The following is a 14945-nucleotide window of genomic DNA, read 5'->3' on the forward strand; positions in this document are numbered from 1 at the left end:
ATCATCCGGATCTCGGGGGGTAGTTCATTCCAGAGGGTGGGGGCACCCACAGAGAAGGCCCTCCCCCTGGGGGTCGCCAGCCTACATTGCTTGGCCGACGGCACCCTGAGGAGGCCCGCTCTGTGGGAGCGTACCGGTCTATGGGAGGGAATCTGTGGCAGAAGGCGGTCTCGGAGGTAGCCAGGCCCGATGCCATGGAAAGCAAGTCACAGCTAGCATTCATGTAATTACCCATTTCTTTCAAGGGAATAGGTTATAACAGGCCTTTGGAACAGCTCCACTGGACAACACTGAACACTCACAGTGGTGGCAGAAAAGGAAGAATTCTTTGGCACCATTATGACCATAAATTATATTTAATGATAGATTATAAGCAATCTTTGATTCAAGTTATTGCAGTTCTTCCTCCTCTATCCCTCTAGTTACCTAATAATCTCTATCCCTTCCACTAGAAAAAAGAGGATGCTCAAGAGGAGTCTTCCTCAATTTGTTGATTTTCAAATGTGCTGGGATAGAATAGAATAGAATAGAATAGAATAGAATAGAATAGAATAGAATAGAATAGAATAGAATAGAAATAGAAACAGGAGCTGGAAGGGACCTTGGAGATCTTTTAGTCCAGCCCCCTGCTCAAGCAGGAGAACCTATACCATTTTAGACAAGTGACTGTCTAGCTAGCCTCTTTTTAAAAATCTCCAGTGATGGAGCGCCCACGATTTCTGGAGGCAAGCTATTCCACTGGTTAATTGTCCTCACTGTCAGGAAATTTCTCCTTAATTCCAAGTTGCTTCGCTCTTTGATCAGTTTCCAACCATTGTTTCTTGTCCTGCCCTCTGGTGCTTTGGTGAATAACGTGACCCCCTCTTCTTTGTGGCAGCCTCTCAAATACTGGAATACTGCTATCATGTCTCCCATATTTCTTCTTTTCTTTAGACTAGCCAAACCTAAGTCCTGCAGCCATTCTTCGTATGTTTTAGTCTCCAGGCCTTTGATCATCTTAGTTGCTCTTCTCTGAATTTTTTCCAAACATCTTTTTGGAAAAACATTTTTCCCCTCAACATCTTTTTGTGATATGGTGACCAAAATTGGCTGCAGTATTCCAGGTGTGGTCTTATAAAGCAGTACTAATACATTGCGTGATCTTGATTCTATGCCTCTGTTTACACAACCCAGGATTGTATTAGCTTTTTTGGTGGATGCTACACACTGCTGGCTCATGGTTAAGTGACCGTCCACTAGGACTCCAAGGTCCCTCTCACAGTTACTGTTTTTTAGCCAGATCTTGCCCAATCTGTACTTGTACCTTTGATTAAGACACAGTTTAATTTTCACCAGTTGTGTCGCTGTATAGAAGGGGGGGAGACTTTTGGGGGAAAGCAAATTCCATATATTCAGGCCTTTCAAACATGGGATCAGATGTTTTAGGATGTTTCATATCAAAATGCTGTTCCATGTCAAAACCCAGGAGTCTGTGATCAACAAATTCCAGATTAAGCATGATAAGACAATGCCAATCACAACCTACCAGAAAACCCACAACAGCCATAAGGTAGGTATCTATACTTATACAAGTTATACTAGCCAAAAAAAACAACAACCCACTACTATAATTCAAATATGCTGAACATACAAGATGCAAAGATTAATCAACGATCTTTTTCTTCTGTTCTCCTTAACTATGGTACAAACATGGTCAGGCTATCTCTTTTTTCTACCATGTCTTCTTGACACTAATTCCATCTTGTACTCAGCACAAAAATAAGAGAGATTTAAGTCATGTTCAGCTATGCCAGTGTTAAGGTAGTCTTTTCCCAGTATTCAGGGGCAACCACAAGATGTACAAAATCTGTTATGGTACACAATCCATTACATCTGGGATGAAGTCAAGTGAGTGGGATCAGAGAGGCACCCTTGGCCATTTCAGGCAGATCTGAAGTCCCAAGTTATTATTTATTATTAATTTATTTATTAATTCAATTTATATCCCGCCCTTCTCCTTACCGGACTCAGGGCGGCTAACAGCCTTATAAAACCAGTACAACAATAAATAACTGATTTAAAACCGAATTAAAAAGAAATATTTGTTATGGCCTATATGATTAAAAATTTCTCTTAAAAACCCCACTAAAATTCCCTAGGCCAATCCCGCTTGTTGGAAGAGCCATGTCTTTAGGGCGCGGCGGAAGGAGGGGAGATCCGGGATCACCCGGATCTCTGGGAGTAGTTCGTTCCAGAGAGTGGGGGCTCCCACCGAGAAGGCCCTCCCCCTGGAGGTCGCCAGCCGGCACTGTCTGGCTGACGGCACCCTGAGGAGACCCACTCTGTGGGAGCGTACCGGCCGATGGGAGGTAATCTGCGGCAGAAGGCGGTCTCGGAGATATCCAGGTCCGATGCCATGGAGCGCTTTGAAGATGATGACCAACACCTTGAAGCGCANATTAACTTTAAATAATAAAGGGCAAAACAGAAAATATTGTACTGCTGACCAAGCAAAGCAGAAAACCACACCCAGAATATTTATACATAATCTGGCCAAACCAAAAGCTTCACAATTTCTGTTTTCTGCCTGCAGTGACAGATCTTCTACAGCAGGGGTGCCAAACTGGCAGCCCATGGGCCAGATGCGTCACACGCAGACCACGCCCACCCTGGCTCCACAAAGGCAAAAAACATTGCAATACATCACGATACTTCACGTGATGCAATCGAGTTTGACACCCGTGTTCTACAGCATTATCGTCAAAAGCAGCCTTCTTCAAACTAAAGCCTACAACTCCCAGAATTCACAATGAATATATTGGGCCTGCAGCCAGAAAATTCTGAGAAGTGCCTTAGTGGAGGACTGCAGTTAAGGATACTGACTGATTTCACTAGTCAGGATGAGAAATACTGAAATACTCCAATTCATTTCCTCATATACAATGTAGTGGGATATACCCAATGGGACAGCTTCCTTCATATCCTCCAGAACTGCTACTTAAGAGAAAGTTAAAACAAATCTGAGCAATTCTATCTGAATAATTCTATCTGCACATTGCTTTGCAAGCAAGTCACAGCTAGCATTCATGTAATTACCCATTTCTTTCTAGGGAATAGGTTATAACAGGCCTTTGGAACAGCTCCACTGGACAACACTGAACACTCACAGTGGTGGCAGAAAAGGAAGAATTCTTTGGCACCATTATGACCATAAATTATATTTAATGATAGATTATAAGCAATCTTTGATTCAAGTTATTGCAGTTCTTCCTCCTCTATCCCTCTAGTTACCTAATAATCTCTATCCCTTCCACTAGAAAAAAGAGGATGCTCAAGAGGAGTCTTCCTCAATTTGTTGATTTTCAAATGTGCTGGGATAGAATAGAATAGAATAGAATAGAATAGAATAGAATAGAATAGAATAGAATAGAATAGAATAGAATAGAATTAGAAATAGAAATAGAAATAGAAACAGGAGCTGGAAGGGACCTTGGAGATCTTTTAGTCCAGCCCCCTGCTCAAGCAGGAGAACCTATACCATTTTAGACAAGTGGCTGTCTAGCTAGCCTCTTTTTAAAAATCTCCAGTGATGGAGCGCTCACGATTTCTGGAGGCAAGCTATTCCACTGGTTAATTGTCCTCACTGTCAGGAAGTTTCTCCTTAATTCCAAGTTGCTTCGCTCTTTGATCAGTTTCCAACCATTGTTTCTTGTCCTGCCCTCTGGTGCTTTGGTGAATAACGTGACCCCCTCTTCTTTCTGGCAGCCCCTCAAATACTGGAATACTGCTATCATGTCTCCCATATTTCTTCTTTTCTTTAGACTAGCCAAACCTAAGTCCTGCAGCCGTTCTTCGTATGTTTTAGTCTCCAGGCCTTTGATCATCTTAGTTGCTCTTCTCTGAATTTTTTCCAAACATCTTTTTGGAAAAACATTTTTTTCCCCTCAACATCTTTTTTGTGATATGGTGACCAAAATTGGCTGCAGTATTCCAGGTGTGGTCTTATAAAGCAGTACTAATACATTGCGTGATCTTGATTCTATGCCTCTGTTTACACAACCCAGGATTGTATTAGCTTTTTTGGTGGCTGCTGCACACTGCTGGCTCATGGTTAAGTGACCGTCCACTAGGACTCCAAGGTCCCTCTCACAGTTACTGTTTTTTAGCCAGATCTTGCCCAATCTGTACTTGTACCTTTGATTAAGACACAGTTTAATTTTCACCAGTTGTGTCGCTGTATAGAAGGGGGGGAGACTTTTGGGGGGAAGCAAATTCCATATATTCAGGCCTTTCAAACATGGGATCAGATGTTTTAGGATGTTTCATATCAAAATGCTGTTCCATGTCAAAACCCAGGAGTCTGTGATCAACAAATTCCAGATTAAGCATGATAAGACAATGCCAATCACAACCTACCAGAAAACCCACAACAGCCATAAGGTAGGTATCTATACATATACAAGTTATACTAGCCAAAAAAAACAACAACCCACTACTATAATTCAAATATGCTGAACATACAAGATGCAAAGATTAATCAACAATCTTTTTCTTCTGTTCTCCTTAACTATGGTACAAACATGGTCAGGCTATCTCTTTTTTCTACCATGTCTTCTTGACACTAATTCCATCTTGTACTCAGCACAAAAATAAGAGAGATTTAAGTCATGGTAAGCTATGCCAGTGTTAAGGTAGTCTTTTCCCAGTATTCAGGGGCAACCACAAGATGTACAAAATCTGTTATGGTACACAATCCATTACATCTGGGATGAAGTCAAGTGAGTGGGATCAGAGAGGCACCCTTGGCCATTTCAGGCAGATCTGAAGTCCCGTTAGTTATTTTGTTGTGGTGGTCTCCCTAAAGCAGTGGTGGCGAACCTATGGCACGGGTGCCAGAGGCGGCACTCGGAGCCCCCTCTGTGGGCATACGTGCTGTTGCCCCAACCTTGCCTCCCCCCATGACCCCCTCCTCTCCAGCAGCCCCCCTGAAGGAGAGTCGCCCTCGAGCATGGCCCACACGGAGCAGCGCAGCCAAGGACATGGCAGCCAGGCAGCGTAGACAAGACTCTGCCCTCACACCCCATCATGCAGTTGATGCTGCAGGGCGCGGGCAGAGGGTGTGGCTGCCATAGCACTGCTGGGTGATCTGCGGTGGGCCCTGGAGGTGGTGAGTGGTCCTGTGGGCAGGCGGGGTGGGGAATGGGGGGGCAGAGCGGGGGCGGAGCAGGGAGGTGGAACGGGGACGAGGCCAGTTTTTGGGCACTCGGTCTCTAAAAGGTTCGCCATCACTGCCCTAAAGAAAGACACTCAAAAGCTGGTAGCTATGAGAACTCAACAACAACAACAACAACAACAACAACAACATGAGGTAATGCTGCAAGCATTTCAACTCAATGCCATTAACGCAAGTCTAGAAATAACAAAACAGTGCAATAATGGACTGAAATCTCCTCTACTACCCAGAACCGATTCCCAGAGGACAGAGGAATTTGGAAGTCAGCATTTATGGCCTGCATAAAGAAGCAAAGGAAGGGAAATATAGCCTACAATTTAGTTCCTTTTAATTGCAGTTTTATTTTACTTTGTTCAGGTGAGGTGAAGCACAAGGGTTTCGGAAAGGAGCTGGGAGATGCAAAGGGAGACCTGCACTGAGGCCTACCTTTTTCCTGCGGCAGCACCATGACTGGCAAATGTTTCCCCGCCAGCTGGTGACATGCAAAGAAGGAAGGATGGAGAAGTCAGAAGAAGTCAATCATCGTGTTATCATATGCTGCACACACAAAATCAGAATAGCACCATTCCGCAGTGACTCAGAAAAAGAAACAGCAGAAACAGGATAGGGACTGACAGTCAAGGCAGCAAATTTCATGCCAGCGAAAGTTTTTGCTGACTCAGATGGGTGGGGAACATTTTAATTCAACGGTGAGGAAAGGCCCTGAAAGCATGTCTTTTATCGATGTTCTCCTTGCACTTACGCAGAAACCAAAAGGTCATTACAAGGAGCTGTTTTAATTATGAAACAATTTTCCTTTGGAATTCACTGTAATACTTTCCACAAGCAAATAAGCCCCGTTTTTCTTTAACTGTTAACTAGTCTTCACTGTATAGTGTGCCTTGGTTGGGGGGAAATAAACAGCCGTGGGCTGGGAGGAGCAATTCTTCCTTTCCCCCCCATAAGCACCTATTTATTTTATACCCTACTTTTCATTTATGAGCTCAGCAGTGTACATGTAAGTCCTTGACTTACGACCGTAATATTCTGTCCTTAAGCNTTTTTCTTTAACTGTTAACTAGTCTTCACTGTATAGTGTGCCTTGGTTGGGGGGAAATAAACAGCCGTGGGCTGGGAGGAGCAATTCTTCCTTTCCCCCCCATAAGCACCTATTTATTTTATACCCTACTTTTCATTTATGAGCTCAGCAGTGTACATGTAAGTCCTTGACTTACGACCGTAATATTCTGTCCTTAAGCGAGACATTTGTTGAGTTTTGCCCCATTTTACGACTTTTCTTGCCACAGTTGTTAAGTGAATCACTGCAATTGTTAAGTTAGAAACACGGTTGTTAAATGAACCTGGCTTCTCCACTGCTTGTCAGAAGGCCATAAAAGGGGATCACATGACCACAACTATCATATGAGTCAGTTTCCAAGCGTCTGAATTTTGATCATGTGATCATAGGAATGCTGTCACAGTCATAAGTTTGAAAAACAGTCATAAGTCACTTTTTTCAGTGCTCTTGTAACTTCAAACGGTCATTAAATGAACTGTTGAAAGTCAAGGACCGCCTGTACACAGTTCTTCCTCCTATTTTTCCTCTATAGCAAGAAACCTGGGAAGTGGGCTGAGAATGCTCAGAGTCAGCCACTGAGGTTCCCTGGCCAAGGGTGGCCTAGATCCGGAGCCTATTCTTAGTGTATCTCTAACTATTATACCACACTAGCTCTTTTTAAATAGATCCACAAATGCTCCAATTTGCGCTCCTTGCTTATCTTTATTTTTGTTAGCAGAGCCCACAGCTGGGTTTCAGCTCTCACCACAAAGGAAAGGGCTCCCAATTGCTCTGGACCAGCCCCATGTTTTACATTCAATTTCTAGAATAGCATTTCCCATTCCAGTCTTTTTTGTCACAAGATAAATGTCTCCTTTGGTCACATGAAGCTATCCTTTCTATTACATACAATAAATGTATGCCATGCACATCTCCAGCAGAATAGCACTCTTTATGGACCTCTTAAAATAAGCACATTCAACAGACTGGAGGAGCTGGAGGCGGAAACAAAAGTGCATGGGTTGAAGCCCAGCACTGCCTCCATTCATTACGCAGAGGCCCATATGAGGGAGGTTCATTGCAACACAGTGTGAATGGGCAACAGCAGAGTTTTGTGGACAACATCTTTAGTCAGGTCAGTAATCCAGAAAAAAAGATTGCCTGACATTTCCCAGAAAAGCCAGACAGCACAATGATGCATTGCTGATTCGATGCTATGACTGGAGCATTTATAATGTTAACTTTGGTATCATTCATTACAAAATCCCTTGTGGCTCTAAATCCCACTGTCTCACAGCAAGGAAAAAAACGTCACATTAGGCACAGCCGTGACTGCTGTGTGAGCAAAAGGCTTCAGCTGTGGGCCTTCCCTCTCCCAGCCCCTTCTTTGGTTTTAAAGCACGTGCTGAAAAATATTCAGTGATGATGACATAAAATCCGGGAGAGAGTCAGTTATGGGCAGCGGAGAAAGAAGAGCAGCATGACCTTTAAAATTTCACTGGTGCTGGTAAAAGTTGTGAAATCCATTATCCTGGAGAAGTTACTGCCCAAGGCACTGAGCTGATGGTATTGAGCTAAACAGCAAGTCAGGGGTGGGCAGTTATGGCAACTTTGTGGCCTGTGGACTTCAACTTCCAGAATTCCTGAGACAGCCATTGCACACCCTGGAGTCAGTTCCTAACGTATTACATGGTACCACAAATTCAGTACTTCTCACATGGTAGGCAGTAATATTTCTACACCAAAAGAGAGCCCTAATGCTATAACTCAACGTACTGTATATTTGTCCCTGGATCTAGAATTTATTTATGTAACACTTTTTCCAAAGCGTTTCGAGATTCAAGACAGAAAAAAGTTCCCTGAGGATGGGCTTCAGCATGAGTCCGAAAGCTTGGAAGACTAAACCTCTGGTTTCGGTGACCGACCCATATTGGATCCTGCAATACTATCCTGGGACATATCTATTCGCCTTCATTCGCGAGGAAAAAAATTGAGAGGCAAATACCACCACATAAGCTTTTAATGGTACTAATGTATCACCATTCCTATTACTTCTACTTGCATTAGTGTTTTCAGCTTTGAAGCTGATAGCAGTAAGCTCCTTCTTTCTCCCTGCTTCAGAAAAGGATAACAAGGCAGAGTTAATGGAAGTTAAAGAGCAGGGCACCTTAAAGCTAACACAATGATAACAGTGTGATAATCGGGTAGAATTCTGTCAAGCTGTGAAAGTTACTGTGGAGGCCTTGGTGTTCTCTGAGCTTGGTTGTTTGCTTGCAGATATTTCATTATCTAAACCAGGTAACATCATCTGCAACTAAGCAAACTGAGAGAACCAAGAACTCCATAGTTCAGTCCTGAGCTACATATATTCTCTTCTATTGTGGAAGTTACCTTTAAATTTTTTGTTTTTTGTTCAGATTAATTTCAATTCTGGATAACACATTGCTCTAGCTATGTATCTCAGCAGATTAAATGTATTATACCAGTTCTACTAGGTAGCTTTTAAAACAGCCACATATTTATCAGCCAAGCTCTACATTCTTAAGTCTATCTTTACAAGTTCTGCAAAACTGTGATAAACTATGTTCGTGAGAATAGAAAATAACGTGTATCTGTTTACAAGAAATATAGCCATATTTTTTTTCAAAAACTGAGCTTATGGCATCTGTGGGTCATTCAATTGAGAACTCCCCCCCACATACACACACACACAATTAAATCCATGCTATTATCAAGACAATCAGTTTATTTGAAGACTGCCAGCCCAATATATAAATTTCCCTTTGTAATCAAAATGTCTTTATCAGATAAGACAGTTTTGTTTAAACTACTATTTTCAGCACTTGCTTTGGGGATTTTGAATACACAGCATGGAGTAACTGGAGATTTCCTAGCCTTTTAAAAGTGTGTGTTTTTTTCTGTCTGTCTGTATTTTGTAATTTCCTGTCAAATACCTCCCCATAATTAACTTTCCTTGCTCCAATCTACTTTCTTTTCTTCTTCTTCTTCTTCCTTAAAAAAAAAAACTCTTCCAGCTTCCTGAAGATGGTAATAAAATGCTGATTACATGGGGTTGTTATCTGTTTGCCTTTTTCTTCACCTCCCCCTCCTCCAGGGCCCTTTGTTGAAATCAGCTCTTGGGTTTCAGCTCTTAAGAGGAGAAAGTAACAGAAAAGAGAAGGTAGCAGCTGGAATGCAGAATCAATAGTATTTATTAGGTCAGTGTTTAGGTTTGGAGATACAATTGAGCCAAATAATTAAGATAAGGGTGTTCTGAAGCTGCATGTCTTATTGCCTTTCCAGGACATTCTGAATTTCTAAAAAAAAAATAATTCTATTGGTTGAAGGAAATATGGATTATAAGGTGAAATGAAGTAACAGTAAAAGTCAAGAACCTTTTTCATATGAACGATTTCATATGAAACGGTCAGTGGTAAATAAACTATTCAGAATGGACATGGACACAGCCAAAGCTAAAAGGTGATGACTTTTCCCCACATTGCAAGCTTGGATATCTCCTTATACTCTTCTGAAAAGCCCACATGAAACAGAAGAGGAAACCTTTCTCACAGGGATATCCTTGCAATCCAGGGTGACTCTGAAGTTTTCAATAAGCAATAAAGAACAACAACCCTCTAACATAACTTTTAAATAGTGTTTTCATTAGTCTGCTCTTTTAAGGTTTAAGACAACTTTAAACATAGCTATCTCCTTTCTAAAGCTATGCAGCAATAAGAGAACTAGTAGAATCATTCTATGAACTCTGTCTACATCTCTTGCCACTTCTCTGTGTTATGCTGCATATAGAGACAATCTTCAAGATTAGAAAATACTATTTTTAACTGGAAGATATGTTTCTGAACACATGACTGCACAAACAAAGCACCAGTCTGCAATTCATTATAGCAGCTGTGTCTGTTTCCACTGGCTCCCTATACAGTCACACATTATCTTGAAAAACGACTGGTTTAATTCACACTCCTGTGTACACCCTAAGGCACATCCCGACATATCATGACTTTTTTCCCCTGCATTGCCAGAGCTGGGGTGGGCGTGGCTTCCACGTGATACAACCGGCCCGCAGGCCAGTAGTTTGACAACCCTGCCTAAGGCACCTCATCCAATGCGAGTCGAAAACAGCCTTATTAAAGATACAGCAAATAGACCAGAATCATGTGAAACTTACATTCATATAAAAAAACTCACATCATTTTAGCCATTTTCTATTCACTACAGGATGAAGGCCTCTTCTGCATGTTGGCATGTGGAAGAAATAGACCATAATCTGCCATGCTGGTCCAGTGCAGGTTGGCGAATGCATTAGTCTAATTTCCAGTTCCCAAATACACCTTGTTAAGATAGAACTGATCCCTTGAGGCTTTAGAAAATACTCTTCAAGAGAACTGATAGTCATGATACTGCTCACATGCACATATGCTTTATTCTCTGAGCCATGTTTCAGAATTATGAGTTCAGAAACACTAAAATTTGTCTTCCACATTGAAAACTGCTATCTGTATACTCACCATAGAGGCTAAAAACTTTATCATATAGGGCAGTATTATTTTGCCCTGTTGAAAAGGGTAATTTCTTGTCATCACTTTTGCAGTCAAAGCATGAGATTATTTTAATGTCAAGTTCTGTTCAAGATAAGCTTGCACAGAAATATACTGTTGTTGGAAGGAGAAAAAAAACACAACAGAGAAAATAACAAGGAAATAATAAAATCTCCACCAGCTACCATGAAATTATTTTTTCATATAGATGATATAGTCTATCAAAGTGGGAAAATTTGCAACAAAGCAAACAAACGCATTTTGATTTATAGGCAGCGGCTGTACAAGCATCCTATGCAAATGATAATAACCTACTTCTAAAGTGATGTTTCAGTTTAGAAAAGGTTCAAAAGGATGGCTATATATTCATGTATGAAATGCATCCCAGTAAAAAGCAAATTCACAAGGTGAATGAATGAACAATCCAGACAGCTGTCTTAATCAAAATTATATCCCACCCCCCTTCCTCTCTTCTAAATAAGCAGCAATTAAAGAATTCACTGCAGAAATGAGCTCCATTAATCAACCTGATTCAGCAGATTGATGCACAGCAATTAAAGCTGTCTAAACAGTTTTGTTAACCTTTAACAAAAATGTGCAGGGAACACACACTGTAAACTAGTTCACAGTTCAGCCAGATGAAGCGTTAGTTTAAAGAATCTGTTTGAAGTTTATTTAGTTTGCTTCAATGCTGCCAGAACGACTTTCTCTCACATACACAAAGACAAAATGTCTTAACACTTAACTGGCAATTTCCACAACTGAGATTTTCATCTTCTTCACAATTAGGTATAAAGAAGAATATGAATCTTTACGGAAGCCTAGAAATCACCTATAATGCAGCAAGACAGATTGACACAAGTGAAGGATGGAGAACTGAATGCCTGTTCAGGAAAACATTTCCTCTTCCAATTCCTCACCCCTTTATGTATCTCTGCTGTTTACTACACAAATCAGCAGAGGGATACATTGATTGATTGATTGATTGATTGATTGATTGATTTGTATAGCCACCCATCCCATGTATATATGACTCTTACAACAAGGGGTTACCTTACACAAGTTAAAACAAACCCCAGACAATAAACAAAATACAATATAAAAAACACATCACATAATAGCGGCAAAAAATAATTGAACATAATCAGCAGCCAAGTTACGAAAACACTCTACAATATTCAATATAGTCACTGAAGAGGCTATACTACACAACCCAAACCCAATGGGCAAACTACATCTTCAAAGCCTTACAAAAGGCCAGTAGGATCAAGCCCAATTTGAACTCTTGAGAGGATGGTATTCCAAAGGGTGGACATAACAAGAGAAAAGGCCTTCTCTCCCTGAGCCCTGTGAGATGAGAGGACCCAGAGCGTGCATCTCCCAATGAAGAGAACGTCCCGATCTATTTCTATGGAAAAATCAATAGATAGCAGCAAGTGACAGGTCTTGGCACTGAGATCCCCATAAAATCCTTTGTATATTCACAGAAATAGCATATTGTTTTAAAAAAATAATTTAGACCTGTATATAATTTCTTTTTTCCTCTTTCTTCCCTTTGAAATTCTCTTTACTGGCCTTTGTTTACAATAATGTTGTTATTTGAAGTGCTCACTTCCCAGAAGCAGAAACTTGTTAGTGATGACAATAACACTTGCTCAATATGAAGATGGCAAACAGCACCAGAGAAATTAGGTAAACTCATAAGGATATCGTAAGACTTGGTTCCCTCATCAGGCTATTCTTTAATTAGGGTTTATTGAAAATGCCACAATAAGTTATGTTCACACAACCTGCTCAGACTAAATCATACAACCCATATTATGAATTAAGGTGTGTAAATCTTGGCAAAATATACAAGAAGTTATACATACTTCTTGGAATAGATAGAGATGTCGTGGAAGATACCTGAATGATCTGATGTGGGTTTTTGATTCTCAGCTGTCTAATAATTGAAAAACTAAGGATCTCCCTCCTAGATTAGATTGCTGGAAATAGAATAAAGAAAGAGGAGAATCAGAAGTGAACTCAATCTTGAAAGATTTTATGAACTGGGTTCTGGTACCAATTATATACTCCTGGCAAGTCTATCGTCTGTTTGTTAATTCCAAGTGTATTCTATCTAGTTCCTGCCAAGTAGACCTCCCAAGCATAGTTTTACTTAGTTTTGCATACTTCAGCCTTCCTCAAGAAGGTTCTCTCCAGAAATTGTGTTCCACAATTTTCAGCAATGGTCGAGCTGGCTAATGTTTTATCTCCTGTTCATATCAGGTTTTTTTTCCTTCTGTAATATCTTTCTCCAAATCCAGACATAAATTGCTGGTAGCATGGTTTAAACATCTTGATTGTTGTCAATTGTTCATATATTGTTTATCATTTGTCTAAAGGAAACAAAAAAAAAAGAAATACAGAGGATTTATGAGATACTTATAATTCCAAAGAAGAATTTCTTCCAATTATAGAAATAAACAGTCATTTTTTGCAGAAGACAAAACACAAGCCTAATTAAATTATACAGAAGTGCAGTAGCCATCTTAGCAAACCCACTTTAATGTACAGGTAGTTTCTGCACAACAACCATTCGTTCAGGTTGAAATTATGACAGTGCTAGAAATAAACTTAGCAACAACCTTGCATTTGCAATGGTCTTGGCATCCCAGGATCACTTGATCGAAATTTGTGGCCTTCACAGCCATCTTCCAACAAGCAAAGTTAACGGGGAAGCCAAGAGGAAATCACAAGTTGAAGTCCTGTGACATTCACACTTTAATGGCCCACAGCGATTCAGGTAATAGAGCAGCATGGTGGCCTAGTGTTAAAGACGCTCGCCTCCCACTTGGAAGGTTGAGAGTTCAATCATAGGTAGTGGCAGAAGTTTCTCTCTTAGGGCCCAAAGGAAAAATATCTGCTGCCAACCCACATGGTGTAAGGAAGGGCATCCAGCCAGCAAATGCTCAGCTCCATCCAGTCGCCCTGACTCTACCACGAATTAAGGGATTACAGGGAATGACTCAGGTAATAACCATAACTGGAACTGACATCATAAATTGGCTTAACAATGCTTAACAATGGAATTGCTGGTTCCTATTGCAGACAATGTGTAATCCTTTTGCAGAACACAAAACACTGGATATTTGTAAGGTGAATTATGAATGATTAGGCAGCTAATAAACTCTAGAAACCCACAAAAGAAACAAGCACCTGATTAATCTACTGGTCATCAGTTTTATAATCCTATCTACTTCTTTTACTCATTAATACTATAATTATAAATAGGAATGTTTGAAAGTATATTCCAGTTGCAGTATCCCAGGGTCACATTATCACCTTTAGCAATTTTCTGAGAAACAAAATTAATAGGGAAGCCAATTTCAATTGACAAATGCAGTGATTCACTTAAGAACTGTGGCAAGGAAGGTTGTCATTAAATAGGGAAAACTCACTTAACAACTGTCTTGCTTAGCAATGGAAATATGTGACCACAATTGAGCCCAAAATGTCAGTTGTTAAGCCAGACAATTGTTAGGTGAATTTTGTCTCATTTTACGATCTTTCTTGCCACAGCTGTTAAGTGAATCACTGCAGTTGTTAAGTTAATAACATGGTTGTTAAGTGAATCAGGCTTCCCCGTTGACTTTACTTGTCAAAAAGTTGTAAAAGATGATCGTGTGACCCTGGGACACTGCAACCATCATAAATATGAGTTAGTTGCCAAGCGTCCGAATTTTGATGATGTGACCATAGAAATGCTGCAACAGTTCTAAGTGTGGGAAATGGTCATACTGTAAGTCACTTTTTTCAGTGCCATTATAACTTTGAACGGTCACTAAATGAATTGTTTTAAGTCGAGGATTATCTGTACCCTTATATTGATCTATGGTTACATCATAACTGGAATACTTAATGCAATCCACATATATGTGTTTTTAATGTGTGTGTGAGAGAGATTGAGAGAAAGAGAGAGAGAAAACAGGATTTTTAAAAAAAATAATTATAGAACAGGTACACAGTCCATATACCATAAGACATGATGAGAGTCACTCTTTTCTTTTCCTCTGTGGGTGAGGAAGTGCAAAAGGAGGAAGAAGTCCTGGAATGATTTTGCTGCACAGTCTACCTGGAAAGATGTTCTTGCAATTTAGTC

This window comes from Protobothrops mucrosquamatus, unplaced genomic scaffold (genome assembly GCF_001527695.2).
Source record: "Protobothrops mucrosquamatus isolate PMUCROS unplaced genomic scaffold, P.Mucros_1.0 scaffold_275, whole genome shotgun sequence".
Taxonomy (NCBI): Eukaryota; Metazoa; Chordata; class Lepidosauria; order Squamata; family Viperidae; genus Protobothrops; species Protobothrops mucrosquamatus.